The sequence below is a fragment of the Lissotriton helveticus genome, chromosome 6 (assembly GCF_964261635.1).
Source record: "Lissotriton helveticus chromosome 6, aLisHel1.1, whole genome shotgun sequence".
Lineage (NCBI taxonomy): Eukaryota > Metazoa > Chordata > Amphibia > Caudata > Salamandridae > Lissotriton > Lissotriton helveticus.
Window position 1 is genome coordinate 690,613,527 of NC_136067.1, and position 17,749 is coordinate 690,631,275.

The window sequence follows — 17,749 nt, forward strand, 5'->3', positions numbered from 1 at the left end:
TTTCTAGACACACATAAAACGTTCTTTGGAGAAGGTACTACATGCTACCCTACTGAGTATGTTACTAGTTTATGGAAGGCATATCCATTGTCAATTGTTAATTACACGTACACTCGACCCCCAGAGTTTGTAGAAGTGCAAGGAGTATTTGGGTTTTGTTATCCAGGCCCTTGTCTATATCACATAAAGCTGCCAGGCATGGGTTATCCAGGGTGTGACAACAACACTTCTTGTGATCATTTTTATATTGAAATTAATATTACCCAACACATTCATTTTTTCTGCTCACAGTTTAACCAGAGGTATCTTAAAGCAGAAAAACAAATCAAAGTGTTATGTAGAGGACATTTAAGGTTTTATTTTTGTTTCCATCTATCCGTCAATTGGCCAGCATTGTATTTTATACTTTGAGCCAGTTAAGACCTTTTAGCTGAATTGAACATATCTTTCAGTCACTTATAGAGTTTCTTTTGCAAATATATTCTAGGTACATATATGTGGAGTTAGGTGTGAAAAATCTATACATACTTATCTGTTGATATTTTTGTACCTGTTTGTGTATATTAAGGTATGACAATATTTCCTAATCGGTATTCTGGACCCACCCAAACATCCTGCACTCCTGCTGCACATCACCCTATGCCCCCATAGTGCACACAGCCCTCTGGTCCTGAAGGGTACACGACCCAGCGCACCTCAGCTGTCCAACACTCAGTTCTCCCCTAATACACAGTGCCCGGTGAAGCGCGTCCTCCTGCGATCTGGGGAATGGAATCTCCCACTGCTCTCCTTGATCTTCACATGACTGATTGTGATTTTCATAGTTGGAACAAGTGATTAAAAATGATACACTGTGTCAAACACAAGAACATTTGTTTTGGAAATTATTCCTCTCACAACATCTAATAAGAAGGCACAGACCTCTGCCCACAACGTAAACTATTGTATTCTTTAATGGCTCTTGGGTGCAGCCATTTGTGAGGTGTGTGCCACCACCAACATTGGGCCCTGACCACTGTAATGTAAAGCCCAGACTCATCCACCCATCTCAGCAACCCATGTCACTTTTACCCCGCACTGGCCTCTGTGTTGCTTCAGCCTTCCCCCATTGACTCCGCCCGTGCTGTTTTTCCAACTCCTGCTTTAAAAAACAGAAATGCTTTCTCACATTTTTTGCTGAAACTTGAATTGGTAACACATTTTTTTTTAAACTAGCTGCATCCTTTTGTAGGCGCATGCATGCATGGTGCGTGCTCATGCATAATGACGCGGCCACTTATTAAAAATGTTTAAAAAATTATTTAGCCATGCTGTTCAGCATCAGGGATGCTGAGCAGGATGGGCAAAACCATTGATTGGCAAAGTCAATAGGTCCAAAGGTGACACCTATTCACTTTGCCATTGCTTGTTTCTCTAAAGCAATTAGGGCCAGATGTAGGAGAGCAAATACCGGTCAGTAACGGCCGATTTCGGCCGTTACCGACCGGTATTTGGTGTTTGACATGTAGGGGCCATCATTTTACAGAATCGGTAAATTTACCGAATCAGTAAATTTACCGATTCTGTAAAATACCGAATCGGTAATTTTACCGATTCGGTAAATCCACATGTAGGTGACACTCCTGAGAGAGCCACAGGCCCTTAAGAGTCGGTATTTTACCATCCAATCCTATTGGGTGGTAAAATACTGAATTCAGGTGTGCATGCACATCTGTGCATGCACACCTGTGCCATGTGACATACAGACAAGCCCTTAGGGCATGTATGTGTGCCACATGTCACACATGTCTGTATTTGGGGTGCTAGAGGGTGTCAAAGTGACACCCCCTGCACCCTTGCAGGATTCGGTATTTACCGATTCGGTAAATACCGAATCGGTATTGCCCATTGATTCTTATGGGCTTCAAGGCCCATAGGAATCAATGGGCAATACCGATTTGGTAAATACCGAATGTTACCGATTCGATAATTCCAAATAAAAAAATACCTACATCTCCCTCCTTCATATTTACCGATTCATAAATACCGAATCGGTAAAATTCGGTATTTATGAGTCGGTAAATTGAAGTTACCTACATCTGGCCCTTAGTCTTTGGTAATGTTTATTAATCTTCAAACTGCTCTGTGTAGTTCTGAGATCAAGTATGGGGCTTTAGCTGCATTTCAAGGCGTTTCTAGCAGCCATAGTTTATGGAAATCTGTTATATTCTTAAATTACATTTAAGAATATATAGATATATTTATCTATGCACATTATTATCGCAAATACATCCTGCCACTTTAAGGATCTTGCATTTTTCAATGTTCTATAGTTGTTGTGATCTATGACATAATTGTATTCCAATGCAGAGAATTGAATTGCCTGCAGTGGATGTGCTGCTTTATCTCTGTGCTCTTTCATTAAATACATAAATTCATTATTATCTCATTGGATCAACTTTATTTGGATTACAACAATTGGCGACGATTGGACTTTGCAGAAGAGGAAAGATGAAAAGAAGAGCACAGAGGGAACATATATCTTTTTAACAATTGAGAACCCGTTTTATGCGTATAAGAAGACATTGTGTATGAAGACACCTGTCAGAAAAGGATTTTGAAATTGGATTGTTTTTTTTATATCAATTTTGCCTCGATATTGGATAACCACGAGGAAAGTTACCAAATTTATAAAGATTTTGCAGTTTTTAGTGATCCTCCGCAACAACATCCGGCAAGATAAATAACAAAGATATTATCACACAGCGAAAGGACTAAAAAATAAAAGGTATTTTACCTATTTACATATTTGTATTGTGCTGTGTCTTGATCAGAAACTGTCAGCATAGAAAATAGCTTACGTATGCCCACTCTTCATAAGACTGTTAAAACCTATCTACTTGTTTCAACGTTTCATCGTATCGCACTTGAAATTTGAGTTGAACTATTGTACGTTTGTGAGAAAAATATGTGGCGGTTACATTGTTGTTGACATTGAGGAACTCCACAACGTTAAAGAAACATCGCTATTGGATTTGAACATATACAACTAGCCACGCGTAACTTATCTTTTCAAGCAATCACACCACCTGTAGAATTGAAGTTGCCCAAGAATCTATGGATTGACGTATGACAATTACCGCATTGTACGTGGAAGCGTAAAACGTCATTGAGGTGGCAACGTAATACGTCATTGACGTGGCAACGTACAGTGAGTATGGACGTAATACGTCATCGGGAGCCATTTTGTTTTCAACGTTACCAGGATACCGACTAATTACGAGCAGTTTGCTGTGCTCCACATTGCAGACTAATACTGAAGTAAGGTACGCCATGTTGGAATAATTATCAATTAACGGCATAACAGAGAATAAACCACGTCTTGCCACTTACACAGATCGCGATTTTACGTTTTCATCGGTTTAAGGTACTATTGATATGGTTTTGAAATAAGTTCACGGCAAGAGGAAAACAGTATTTGATAACCAACTTACAACATAGAAACTTACAAAGAACAACATTTAGTAAGAAGAGAACATCTTATTGACTTTGAAGAGTATAAGTTTATATATACACTGGATATTACTTCATCTCATACTCATACTATCTTAGATATTTTGAGAAGACATATATATAGAAAGTTGTTATTCATCTTGAAATATTGTACTTACAATCCCTTGGTAAATTATTATTATTTTACTAAAAGTTATGGAAGGTAGTACTGTTGTCTCACCTCCACTTTTCCTTCAACAACTAGGTGACCCTCCCATTGAGTGGGATGAACGGATAGATATTTTTGAACACTATATTATTGCTTTAGACGGTAAGAATGTTAGTGCAGAGAGAAAGAAAGTGTTACTATTAAGTACACTAGGAAATAATATAATAATAATCCACATTTGTAAAGTGCGAACAATCACCCGGTCTCTAGGCGCTGGGGGCCGTCGGGAAGATTAAGCAAGCTATTGCCCAGAGTCACATGGTGCTGGGCTAACTGCTGCTGGAGCCGGGGATCTAACCGTGATCCCCAGATTCCGGAGTCAGTCGCCCTGGCCGCGGCGCCACACCTCTTCCTGAAGAAGGACAACATGGTTTCAGATTCCTACCGGTAAGTATAGATGCTGAGGGAAGAGTGATTACTAATGAGTACAATGAGGCAAAAGCATGACTAAAAAAACAATATGCTACAGAAGTGAACATAGTAATGTGTAGACACAAATTTTACACACAACCACAAAAGCCAGATTAAACTATTGACCAATTTGTCACTAGGTTACGTGAATTATCTCTTAATTGTCATTTTGGGGCTCCGAGGGACGAGATGATAAGAGATCAATTGATAGTACAGTGTTGCAACAAAAAAATGCAAGATAGACTGTGGGCTGCCAAGAACCCCACGTTGAGTATTGCGATTGATATAGCTAAGGTTGTGGAACAATCAGAAACTTGTATGAAGGAGATGGAAAAGAAAGTAAGTACAACTAATGTAACTTGTGTATCTCAAGAAGAGATTGCTTTGGTAAATCATTACAAAAATAATGAAAACATGGGGAGAAAAGTGATCCCCAGCGGAAAGAACAATAACACTTCTGGGTCTAATTTAGAACGAAGTAGAGTTCTAGAAAAAGTATGTTCTAGATGTGGCAGCATATATCATACTGCAGATTATAAGAAATGTTATGCATTGGATAAACAATGTAAAAAATGTGGTAAGAGAGGTAATTTTTTTAAGATGTGTAAGTCCAATAGTAGACAAAAGGTAGCTGTCATTAACAATCAGATGTACAATGAACCATCAACATGTACAATTGAAGGCGCGAACACATTATTATATGTTGAGGATGGTACTTTGTGTGTTGAGAATGATTATGGAACAATGGCTCCAGGAAGAAGAACTAGGCCTGAGGCAATGTTTAAAATTAATGATAAAGAAACAGAATTAATGGTAGATTCTGGGTCATTTTGGACGATCATGCCGCAATCAATATTTAAACAAAATTGGCCAAATGAAAAACTACTCCCCAAGGATCTCAACCCTGGGGGATACCAATGTGAGAAAATTGACATTTTAGGTTACATGTTGGGTAATATACACTTCTAAGGTAGAAGTGTGGATGGTAAAGTTTATGTAGCGTTCAGTGGACCACCAATATTGGGGTGGGGACATCAATATGATTTACATATTATCATAAACCCTAGGGCGAGTCAACAGGTTATGGTGGTAGAAGAAATTAATACTGAAACAATTGTTAACAGCATAAATAATTTATTTGCAGAGAAGATTGGTGAGTTAAAAGGTTACGTCCACAAAATCATACACAAGCCAAATGCCATACCTATGCAGCACAAAGTTAGGAAAGTACCCATCAGTGCCAGACAAGAAGTTAAACACATGCTTGATGATATGGTTGGGCAAGGAATTATTGAACAAATTGAAACATCTAGCTGGGTTTCTCTGGTCGTAATCTTGAGCAAACCGGATGGTAGCTTTAGGTTCTGTGTGGACTTACGCACCTCAAATCAAAATATTGTAGTAGATAACTTCCCACTACCAAATATTAATTTTAATGAGTTGATTTTGTTACTGAAAGGAGGGGAAAAAAATTCCAAACTCGACTTACGCAGTGCATACCATCAGATCAAATTACACAATGCCTCTAAAAAACTTACGGCGTTTATTACTTCAAAGGGAATTTTTCAATTCACGAGAATGCCGTTTGGGCTGGCATCAGCTGCTGGAGTATTTCAAAAGATGATGGGGTCAGGGTTGCAGGGTATAGAAAATGTTGTGTATTTCCAGGATGATGTGTTAGTATTTGGAGATACAAGAGAGCATTATGATTTTGTGTTGAAGGATGTTTTGAGCAGGATGGAGAATGCTGGTCTTACACTTAAGAAAGTGAAATGTAAATGTGCTGTTGAGGAGGTGAAATATTTGGGTTACACCTTGTCTGCCAATGAGGTCAAACCAAAACGTGACTTGCTAGAGGCAATACAAAAAACTCCGTCACCAACTGACAAGGACCAACTTCGATCATTTCTAGGTATTATAGAGTTTTATGCTAAATTTGTACAAAATTTTGCAGAAAAGACAGAGTGCATTAAAATGCTTCTCAGGAAAGGCCATAGGTTTGTGTGGTCTAAGGTACAACAAAATACCTTTAATCAGATTAAAAGAGAAATATGTGAGGCTAACATTCTTACACCGTTTGATACAAAGTTGAGATCTATTCTCACAGTTGACGCCAGCGCAGTAGAGATTGGAGCAGTACTAGAACAAGTGCATGACTGTGGGATAAGAACTGTAGTGTTTGCTTCAAGATCATTAACTATCTCAGAAAGAAATTACTCGGTAATAGAGAAGGAAGCATTGGCGGCGGCATGGGGAGTTGAGTACTTCAGGATGTATTTATGGGGTTTCAATTTCACAGTGCAAACTGACCATAAACCCCTTCTCAAAATTAAGTCCTCGTGGTGCACATAAAACTTCTGTGCATCTGGCTAGGCTTGTTGCCCATCTTCAGGAATATATGTACAAGGTTGAGTACTTAGCGGGATAGAGGAATTGTCAAGCTAATGGTTTGTCTAGATTGCCTTTTCCGTGGGAAGAAGTTGACAAAGTAAATGTTGAATCGTTTCAAAGTGAAGGTGCGGTCGCTACCATTGATGATGTCATTGAGTTGTGTGGTAGAGCGATAAGGATCAGTGGAAAGTGAGCATGGAGAAGGATGCAAATTTAAAATTAGTGAAGGGCTTGATTATCAAAGGGGGGAGAAGGGAAAGCAGTCTTCCTATTGCAGTTAGACCTTTCATCAAGGTTTTAGATGACTTATCCATTATTGATGATGATGTCTATATATTAATGAAAGGTGACAAAATAATTCCACCACAAGAACTTAGGTTTGATTTATTTAAATTGGCACATGAGGGTCATTTAGGCCAGTCTTTGACTTAATAAAAAGGATTAGAGAGCATTTCTGGAGGCCTGCTATTGATCAACAAGTATCGTAATGGGTGGAAAGGTGTATGGTGTGTGTTGATAGTGAAAAGAGGTTAAAAGTGGGAAGTCGATGGGGCGTGGCTTAACTGGCGATGCAGTGAGACGTGCTCTGGATAAGCTCCCGCTGCCCGCCAAATTCATAGCCTTTTAAAGCGGAGTATCGGGGACCCTACCTGCCATCGGAGGGGCACCTGAGCAGTGTGGACATCGGGGGACCAGGCGACACGGTGATCCAGTCCCCGGAGGGCAGCAGTGGACGACTGTGGATGGCGATACGGGCGTCGGCGAGGCCGCGTCCGCCATCTTGAACCCTGCAGTCCGGGACCCTCACGAACGGAAGAGAGGAGCTGCAGATCACCGGCTTGTGGGCTGGGTGCGGGTGCCCTGCTGGCGCCGGTGTTGCAGGAGGTGGAGTGCCTGGGTCGCCGGGACGCCATAGCAGGACATAGGAGGGGACGGCGAGGAGGACCGGGGACGGCGGCTGCCATCTTGTGCCCTGTAGTCCGGGACCCCGCGGACGAACGAGAGGAGCTGCTGAACGCCAGCCTGCGACTGGGTGCGGGTGTCCTGCTGGAGCCGGCGTCGAGGGAGGTGAGGTGCTTGGGCTGCCGGGACGCCTTAGCAGGACGCGGAAGGGGGCAGTGAGGAAGACCGGGGACGGCGGCCGCCATCTTGTGCTCCGTGAAGCGCAATGCCCCGGAGGTACGAGGCCGGAGACAGGGGGCTGTTGGAGGTTGGCCAGGGGCCTGGAGGGTGCTCGCCCGCTGCGGTGGCTCTGCGGAGGTGGGCGTGAGGCCTTGCCCTTACCCTGCTGCCCGGGGGAAGATCGGCTGGGACCATTGGGGGGCGCCATTTCCACCTGCCTGTACCCTGCATGGCCCCGGAGGAGTGGAGTCGAGCCACGTGAGGGTGGCACATCAGAGACAGCTGGACGCGGCCGGGACCCCGGTGTTGACTGGGCCACCTGGGCAGATTGGCTGGTGCTCCCCTCTGGAGACAATACGACGAGGTGGGTGTGACCGGCAGCTGGTGAGGATCTGGCAGGCGATTTCCTTTCTCGTCTGCCTCAGCAGTGGCTGAGGAGAACCCTGGAGGAGCTGCGGCCCACTGGTGTCCTTGTGGGACGGAGGGGGGCTGGCCGGGCCTGGCCCTGATATATCGGCAGTGACCGGTGGGACTGCACTTGGACGACGCGAGCCACTACGACGCGGCCTGGGCCTGCTATGCCCAGCGACTTGAGGCGGCAGGCGCTTGCTGCGGTCGGGCCCAGTGGAGAGAGACTGCAGGTGCACGCAGCATTGTGACGGCTCCAGCCATTGAGGTGAGCGGCTCGGGCTCAGTGTGAAGGACAGCGCAGACGGACGCAGCCTGCCATTGTTTGCGTGACTGGGGGGTCGGCCTTGGGAGGCCTGGTGCTCTGCACAGCGGTCCCCCAGGAGGGGACATAGTCGGCTCTCTGCCCTCGGAGTGGCCTCCCTGCACGCTGGACAGTGTGGTGCGAGGCGGGGAGTAAGGACTTGCTGTGGGGGACGGGCAGATGTGTAGGGCGAACCCATCAGTTGTGGTGTTTGGCGTGGTGAGCTGAGGGAATAGTGACAGGGCCCGGCACCGGGGCTTTGGAGTGTAATCCCTGCAGCCCGGGTGCCCAGGCAAGAGGTTTCTTTGTTGAGGTTCTGGGCTGTGGGGTGACCTCTCCTTTATCCCCGCTTCTACTGTGTTGAGCTCTCTATACGTTGGCCTATATCCCGTGGCTGGGGTGGATACCTGTCTGGGAGTGTGTCTGCGTCCTTGCCTGGCTCGATTTTGGACTGGCTTATTACCCGAGATATTGAGGGGTTCAGCCGTGCCCTTTGGTTGGGGGGGTGCTACTCAGACAATGACGTGCTCCAACAAGGGTAATAAAACTGACCCATCTGTGGCCCCAAGGACAACACTGTGGTAGCCATGTGGGGGAAGGCGGGGACATCCGCTGCTGGTGAGGGCTCGTCTCAAACTGTAGGAGACTCCCCACCGGTCACCCAGGCGTTTATGGCTTCCTTTATGTCAGAGTTGAAAACGGAGAATGGGTCCCTGCGGTCTGAAGTGCACACGTGTGTGAAGGAACTGCGGAAGGAGGTGACGGACCTTGGGGACCGAGTGGACGGACTGGAGAGGACGATGGACACGCGCACGGAGTACCAGGAGCACCTATGGCAGCGCTTGGCGGCCCTTGAAGAACAGAACATCGAGCTCCAAGTCAAGCAGGAGGACTTGGAGAACGCAATAATCTTCGTATCTGGGGGATTCCTTTTGGAGAAGAAGGGGAAGACATCATGGGCTACGTAGCGCAGCTTCTTCACGAGGTCTGGGGGGACAAAAATGCATCTCCTCCGTCCTTAGATCAGGCGCACCGTGTGGCTGGTCCCGCGGGTAGGCCGGGGCTCCTGCCGGACATTCTGACCAGGGTCCATTTTTCACCGAAAAGTACGCTATTTGGAAAATCACGCGAGACAAGCCGGACCTGCGATACCAGGGGCACAAGATCCAGATTTTTCAAGATTTGGTGCCCAACACTTTCAAGAGTAGACGTGCGTTCCGTCCGGTGACTGAAAAACTGTGTAGTATGGGCATCGCCTACCAGTGGGGCCACCCATTTGCACTAATCTTCCAGTGGGAATCCAAACGCAGAATCGTGCGATCCTTCACGGAGGCAGCACAGCTCATTCGTCTGCCAACGACACCGCCGGCGAGTCCATCGCAGCCCCACAGACAGAAGAGGACGCCGGCTGAGCCATCTTGGACCACGATACATCGACACCACCGCACCTCCCCCAATGCTGAGCGCTCGCCCTCCCAAGCCAAGCAGGACATCATTGCCCATATCCGGTCCCTTGAGGGGGACAAAGAAGAGCTGGACAGGCGCTCCCCCACGCCACAAATTGAGCGAAGTCTACTTCTCTCCCCCTGGCAGGGGGGTCTCACATCTAAATCCGCACAAACTCGTGGGTGACGACGTATTGTGGCCACTTACCCACGGTCCCGACTCCCGATGTGCGGCGTGGAGGGGGCGGGAGCTCCCCGGCTGTTTGTTCTTTCAGACCACCACAACCCTCGTCGGTCTGCCCCTAAGGGTCCAAACCTGCGGGTGTAGGATGCCCTGTAACGGGGACAGTGTACTTCGGCCCTGTTGGCCGCGATGGTTCTGCAAAACCTGGTGGCCCGTTTGGCCGCCCATTCTCTCTCCGCTCTCTTTCCCTCTCTCTTGCCTCTTTCTTTTCTTCTTTCCTTTCTCTCTCTTCTCCCAGGGGGGTGTGTGGAGGGGGCGCTGGGCATTGGTTGGGTGCAGGGGTGTGAGGATGCAAGCCTATAGTGTGTGTGGAATGGGTGGGATGATTGTTGTGGGGGCGTGGACGGCTTATGGCGAACTCTAGTATGGCCATGAATACGCCTAGGCCTTTAAAGGTACTGACACTCAATGTTAAAGGCCTTAACTCGCCCAATAAGCGTAAACAGGTATGGCACTATCTCACTCGTCACAACCCGGACATCATATTCCTGCAGGAGACCCACCTTCTACATGCTGACACTGCGCACATGGCACACCCTAGGTATCCTCTTCAGTTTTGGGCTGCAGCAGACACGAAAACAGCAGGAGTGGCAATATTGTACAGGGCTGGTATCAGGCGGGGAGGCGATAGACCCTTTCGAGGTGGTGATTGGCGCTTCCTCAGAGTGGGGGTGGAAGTGGGGCGCCGCCGCTTCACGCTGTGCAATGTCTATGCCCCTAACCAGGCGCAGGATCGCTACCTTCGGGACCTCTTGAGGGATCAGGTGCCGCGGGGCGGGCCCTCGCTCATTCTGGGAGGGGATTTCAACCTGGTCTGGAGCCCTGAGATGGATCGGAGTGAGGGCTCCTTCAGTGGTGCGGGGGCAATGTCTTCGGCGCTGCCCAAGCAGATCGCGGATTTAGGGCTGTTTGATGTATGGCGTTACTTCTCCCCGGACAAGAGGGAGTACTCGTTTTACTCACATGCGCACCGATCCTACTCTCGCATCGACTACTTGTTTATATCACATGATCTATCCCGCGATATCTTAGGGGTCACAATGTCCGATATCTCGCTCTCTGATCACGCCCATGTTGAGTTCCTCCTGCAGGACCCGACTGCCTGCCCTACTCGTGAGCGACGGTGGTGCCTACCGCCGCATATACTTCTGGACGCGGCAGACGTCGAGGACATTAAGGGGGCCATTGTCTCCTACTTTGAGTGTAACGACCTGCCTGAGACGTCTTCCCAGTGGTCTGGGATGCCTTTAAGGCCACGATAAGGGGGCATATCACATCCCTCTCGACCGCGAGGTCGCGAGAGGCCAGAGCATTGGAGGACGAACTGACGGGAGACATCAAAAAGGCAGAACTCCAGGATCAGGGCGGCTCCACTCTGCGGTCGAGACGACGGTTAGCTAATCTTAGAGGCCAGCTGAGGGTTTTGTGCACGACCCGGGCGGAAAACTCGCTCCTGGCGTTAAAACAGAGGTACTTCGAAGGAGGGGACAAGGTGGGGAGGCTATTGGCGGGGAGACTCAGAGCCCGAGCCTCTAAAGCGCACATAGTGAATGTCCAGTTGCCGAACGGGACCAAGGTTGCGGCAGCGAAGGACAAATGTCAGGCGTTCCGGGACTACTACGCAGAACTGTACACGGAGGAGAAACCGCCGCCGGAGCTAGTGGATGAAGTCCTGGGGCAGTATGAGGGTGCGACACTACACACCCACTATGCGAAGCTCATGGAAGACTCAATCGTGCAGGAGGAGATAACATCAGCCATTAGAGAGCTTCCCCTAGGGAAGACACCGGGACCTGACGGGCTTCCTCTATCTTTCTACCGCATGTTCCAAGCACAGCTTGGCCCCTACCTTCTCCGGTTATATAACTCCTTCACTGACGAGGAGGGGTCGTCTCCAGATATGGGGCTGGCGGAAATTGCCTTGATTCCGAAACATGGAAAGGACCCCACACTGTGTGCGTCGTACCGCCCGATTGCCCTGCTAAACACCCACCTTAAAATATACACCAAGTTGTTGGCGAGGCGGTTGGACCCCCATATGCAGGGCCTGATAGACCCTGATCAGGTGGGCTTCATTCGCAACCGGCAGGGGGCCAACAACGTACGCAGGGTGGCACACCTCGTGGGGAAGGCCCATCACTGGAGGATCCCAGCCTGTCTTCTTTCGTTAGATGCGGAAAAGGCATTCGACCGGGTGGACTGGTCCTTCCTTCGAGCGGTTTTGTACAGAATAGGGCTTGGTCGGAAGATGCTCACTAGGATCATGGCACCGTATCTGGCACCACGGGCCAGCTCACGGAGCCGTTCCACATCGGGCGGGGGACCAGGCAGGGTTGCCCACTTTCGCCCCTGTTATTCGCTTTGGCAGTCGAACCGCTGGCGGATATGATTCGTCGGGCGCCTGACATTCATGGCATTCCCCTAGGCGGTCAAAACAACAAGGTAGCGCTCTTCACGAATGACCTCATCCTTACACTCACTAACCCCGAGAGTCCCTACCGGCAGTGCACTCAGCGCTCTGCCTTTATGAACATGTATCGGGCCTTAAAATCAATCACAGCAAGTCCTGGGCGCTCAACCTTACCATCCCGCAGGCAGAAATCCCCCATCTGGAGCAGATAGCCCCCTACCGATGGACAACGCAGCATATCCGCTATCTCGGGCTATAGTAGACCCCCTCCTTGGTTGGCTGGACGCAAGCCAATTGGAGGGAGTGTCGACGATCGGTCCTCAAGGACCTACGGCGGTGGAAGCTGCTTGTGCCCTCTTGGCTGGGCAGACTCAATGCGATTAAGATGTCCATACTGCCTAAAATCTTATATTTATTCCAGTGTCTCCCCCACTCCCATACCGCTACACCACATTAGAAGTTTACAGAGAGACTTAACCACTTTCATCTGGGGGGAAGGAGGCCACGCTTTTCCCAAGCGCTTCTTGTGGCCCCGCGAGATCGAGGGGGGCTGGCTTGCCCTAACTTGGTGGAGTATTATTGGGCGGCGCACCTTCTTTTCATAATAGAATGGGGCGCAACTGAGAGCGAGAATGGGTGGCTACATATGGACCGTGCCGTGACTGGGCGCACCATTTGGGACTTGGCATGGCAACCCAAGGCGGGGCGGTCCCCGAGTGCGTACCTGGCGGTGCCCACGAAAACGGTACTGGAGATATGGGACAGTATAGCGATACGCAGGGGCCTCACAACCTTTCCCTCGCCACATACCCCACTTGAGGGGAACCCGAACATCCCCCCGGCGCATCGTACCAGAGCTTTCCACAAGTGGTCTAAAGGAGACTGCAGAGTTCTCACGGGTTTGTTCGATGGGAGCTCTCTTAAGACCTTCGCCCACTGCAGAGAGGAATTCCGACTGCCACCTGAGGCTCGGCTGCAATATGCACAATTGCGGCATTGGGTAATGACAGGCGAAACCTATCAGGCGGCCACGCGTACTTTCACCCCGTTTGAGCGGTTAGCTCACTCCTTCACTGAATGGAGGGGCCTGATCTCCAAAATCTATCAGATCTTGCAGCATCCTCGCACGCCGCCGTCCCATCTGTACCAGCAACGCTGGCACTCTACCTCTGGCGTAGAAATTGCCCCGGCACAGTGGCTTTGTTTGTGGAGCGACATACCCAAAGTTTGTCATAGCATACCACAACAGGAGAATGCATAAAAAATGATGACCCAGTGGTACTATACGCCGCAGCGTCCGCATAATATGTATCCGGCCTCTTCCCTGGAGTGCTTGAGGTGTCGGTCGGTGACTGGTGATTTTCTGCATATATGGTGGACCTGCTCTTCGCTAACCCTCTTCTGGAAGGAGATCTTAAACCACATTAGGGGGGTTCTGGGGTTTCCTCTGCCTGAAGCCACAAGCACGATACTGCTGGGTATCAAACCTGCAGGCCGGAGGGCACTGACCCGTAGCGATTGGGCACTGGCGCTTCAGATGCTGGGGGCAGCTCGGCAGCTCATTGCTCTATACTGGAAGAAAGCGGAGGCGCCGCCCATTACTGCGTGGTTTGTGCGACTCTGGCACGTCATTTCAATGGAACTCCTCACAGCTAGACTGCAGTCCAGTGACACACGCTTTAAGGCGGTGTGGCAACCCTTGGTAAAATATTTATGTACAATTGAGCAGGGGGGCCCTACGATTAGTGGAGGACGCTGTGGCCCCCCCTGAGCCGGACAGGCTGCTAACATAAGACGTCCCAGTGCGTAGGACCCAGAATGCTGTGGGTGTTGTGGGCGGTGCAGCTGCCTGATGCGATGCTCCTCTTCCCCCCCCCCACCACCCCCCTGCCATTTCTGACACACCCTGGGGCTCTTCTATCTTCTAGTCTTCTTTCTGTCCGTATTCCTACTGTCTTCTATGATCTGCTATTCTTTTTCCGCTCTTCTTTTGAAGTTCAGACCTCTTGGGTCTCCTATTTTTCACCGTTCTAGTTACTAGTTACAACTGGTCCTAGAGACTGGACTGTCCGGTGTTCACTGGGGAATATATGACGCGGCCGGCCCTGAGGGATTGTAGGCGGAACGCTGTGTATAATGTTGCAATAATTATGGCCTGTCAATGTTGTTTATTGCATTTTTGACCTGACGCGGCCCGCCCGAAAGGGGTTGTAGGCTTAACGCTGTGTACTAGTCACTCTTCAGCGTGCTCCCTGTACGGGGGTGAAATAAAAAAAGATTTGAAACAAAAGTGGGAAGTCAATTAGAATTGGGAAGGATTGAAGATCCAGGTTTAATGTGGCATACTGTATGCTTAGATTTTGTAGGTCCTCTTTCAGGCATGGGTGGTGAGTTTAGATTTGGTGTGGTTATGGTTGATGTCATGTCTAAATGGCTGAAGTGAAATTTGTTAAGGATATCACTACAAGGAGTACCATAAAAACATTAACTGAAGTTTTCAGTGAAGAAGGATTTCCCACAAGGGTAATCACAGACAATGGTACACAATTAGTTTCAAATGAGATTACTATGTTTCTAAAATCTTGTGGGATTGTACATTCTAGAAAATCATTATACAACCCACAAGGAAATGGTATTATTGAAAGGGTGATACGCATGATAAAAGGAGCCATTCAAATAGCAATGGCTAGTAGGAGTGATGTAAGGAAAATGGTGAATGACTTAGTATGGGCTACCAAACAACCGAAAATACTGTTACAGGGAAAATTCCATTTGTGCGCATGAGAGGACGCCGCACTAGCACAAAATCAAATCCTGCATGGATAAAAGACTGTCTTGGTTTAACTAACCTTTCAAGTAATAGGGAGGAAGATAACAAAATAACCATGCATAAGTCAAATATTTTACCAAATGATTGGGTAAAGGTTAAACCGGGCAGATTCAGTCCTGGATTTACCAAATTTCGGGGTCCTTACAAAGTAAGAAATGTATATAAGAAACATGTGACTCTTTATAATGGTGAAAATTGGAACATGAGGAGAGGTGCACTGTATAAGAAAGGAAATCCAAAAGACGCCAATGTCAATGTCTCGACTGATGATGGTTTGAATCCACATTTATTTTTGGAAAATGTCGGGGCTAATGATAATTTACCCAATGCTATGCCAACTAACTGTGGTGACAACCTTCTAAATTCTGTAAGACATCAAAGATCAAGAGTTCCCCCCAAGTACTTAGATGACTATGTATGTGGGGATTTTTAATTCTTGTTAAAAATGTGATTAATCTTTATTCCTCTTTTATTTTGTGTTTTCTTCTTCGTTGTTAATATCTTAAAGCAATACAGGGGATGGATGTGTTATATTCTTAAACTACATTTAAGAATATATAGATATATTTATCTATGCACATTGTTATCGTAAATACATCCTGCCACTTTAAGGAGCTTGCATTTTTCAATGTTCTATAGTTGTTTTAATCTATGACATAATTGTATTCCAATGCAGAGAATTGAATTGCCTGCAGTTAGATGTGCTGCTTTATCTCTGTGCTCTTTCAATAAATACATAACTTCATTATTATCTCATTGGATCGACTTTATTTGGATTGGTGAAGATTTAGCACCTAGAGGATCTACGAACCTTCAAAACGAGTTTCCGGTTCACGCCCATTTTGTTTTCTTGTCAGTTCTTTTACTTGCATCCATGCTCCATTTACGTGCATTTAGACTGCGCAGAGTAAACCGTGACCTTTACTATATATTCAAAAGCTTTCTCTGCCAGCTCGGAGCCATATGCTTGTTTAAATGGCCTAAATTGTATATGGAAGTCCCACGTATCCTGCATATATGCAGATAATTCCAGAAATTTTGTTGACATGCCAAAATATGAAGGAGACAGTGGGGCAACCTTGACTGTGAGAGATGGCGCTTTCCCGCTGGCTCAAAAATCTGCAGCTACTGCTGTCACAGTTCAACAGAAGAAAATGAGCAACGCGAGTTGTGCCTGACAGGAAAGTCTAAGGCCCCGTTCCCCGCCACTGAGTGCAAGCAGAGGTGGCAAATTGAATAAAGTTTGGCTGTAGGCCTAACTCAGGGTTATTGAAATGATGCGGCTGGGGCCCCAAACTATGCAGCAGGGTTGACTAAATTGTGCATCAAGAAAAGGCTTCTTATGGGGCGTAATGCAGCACATTTTGTGATTGTATTAATTAAGGAATTTGTCATTTCTACACTTCCTTAACAATGTCTGTGTATAGGTTTCACCTCATTAGAGTCAGTTTCACACCTAAATATAGCAATAAGCAACAGAAGGGTCACCAGTCAACCTCTGCAAAGTGTTTTCCCCTGCATGGCAAAAAGTATTGCTGAGTTTTGGTAACTTTTGATCTGTTTGAGCCAAAACAATTGTATTTTGTTAAACTCTGCAGATTATGCTTTAGAAGACGGATGGATCACGTGGCAAATGCAGCAAATCTATAGTCATGAGAAAAACGCTGCAGCCGCAAAGTCGCATAATTCCAGGGTCCTAACCCTACCTATCGAGATAACAGTCATTCAACACCTAAAAGGATGGGGACCATGTACCCATCCCACCTCATTGTCTACTCTCACCTCATTATCTACTCCCTCCTTCTTCATAGAGAGTATAAACTTAGGGGAAAATGCAGCAAGTCTTTCGTTCGTATTACCTTCACCTAATAGTACCTCGGGCTCTCTCACATATCACTCTGGCATGGTAACTTGCTCTGTAGAAAGCCGCGGGGAGCCGTCTTTACGTTTTTACAAAGGAAAAGGAATTTTAATTACAGAAAAAGGACGTTTAATGTTTTACCTTAACATATTGTTGGGATAGGATGTGAGGAAGAACATAAAATCCTATAATATCACTGTGAACTGATATATCTGCTACCTGATTTATGAGTCCTCTCTGTATTAGTTCCAGGCCAGGCATGGAAGATCCAGATGCAAACAGGCCTCTATATGAATATGTCAGAGGAACCATAAATCATAGTGTGTGTAGTAAAGTGCGACTTCATGGAGTGTGCTGCAGGACAAAGTGAACAGATTCTGTCTTGCCTTTCTTTCAAACCTCTTTTTTTGGCAAGCGTTCCGCTCTTGCACCCATGATGACATTGTTAGTGTGTTACAAAACTCTGAAAATAAATGAATAACTCAATTAATCAGTAAATGAAGTGTATGAATTTGCAACAAATCATTACATTTTTTTTATAGCCACTTACTAAGACCAAGGTGGGCTGATCTGAGAGTGCATCTCGCTTCTGAAGGGAACCATTTGTGTTGGGTTAGGTTTGG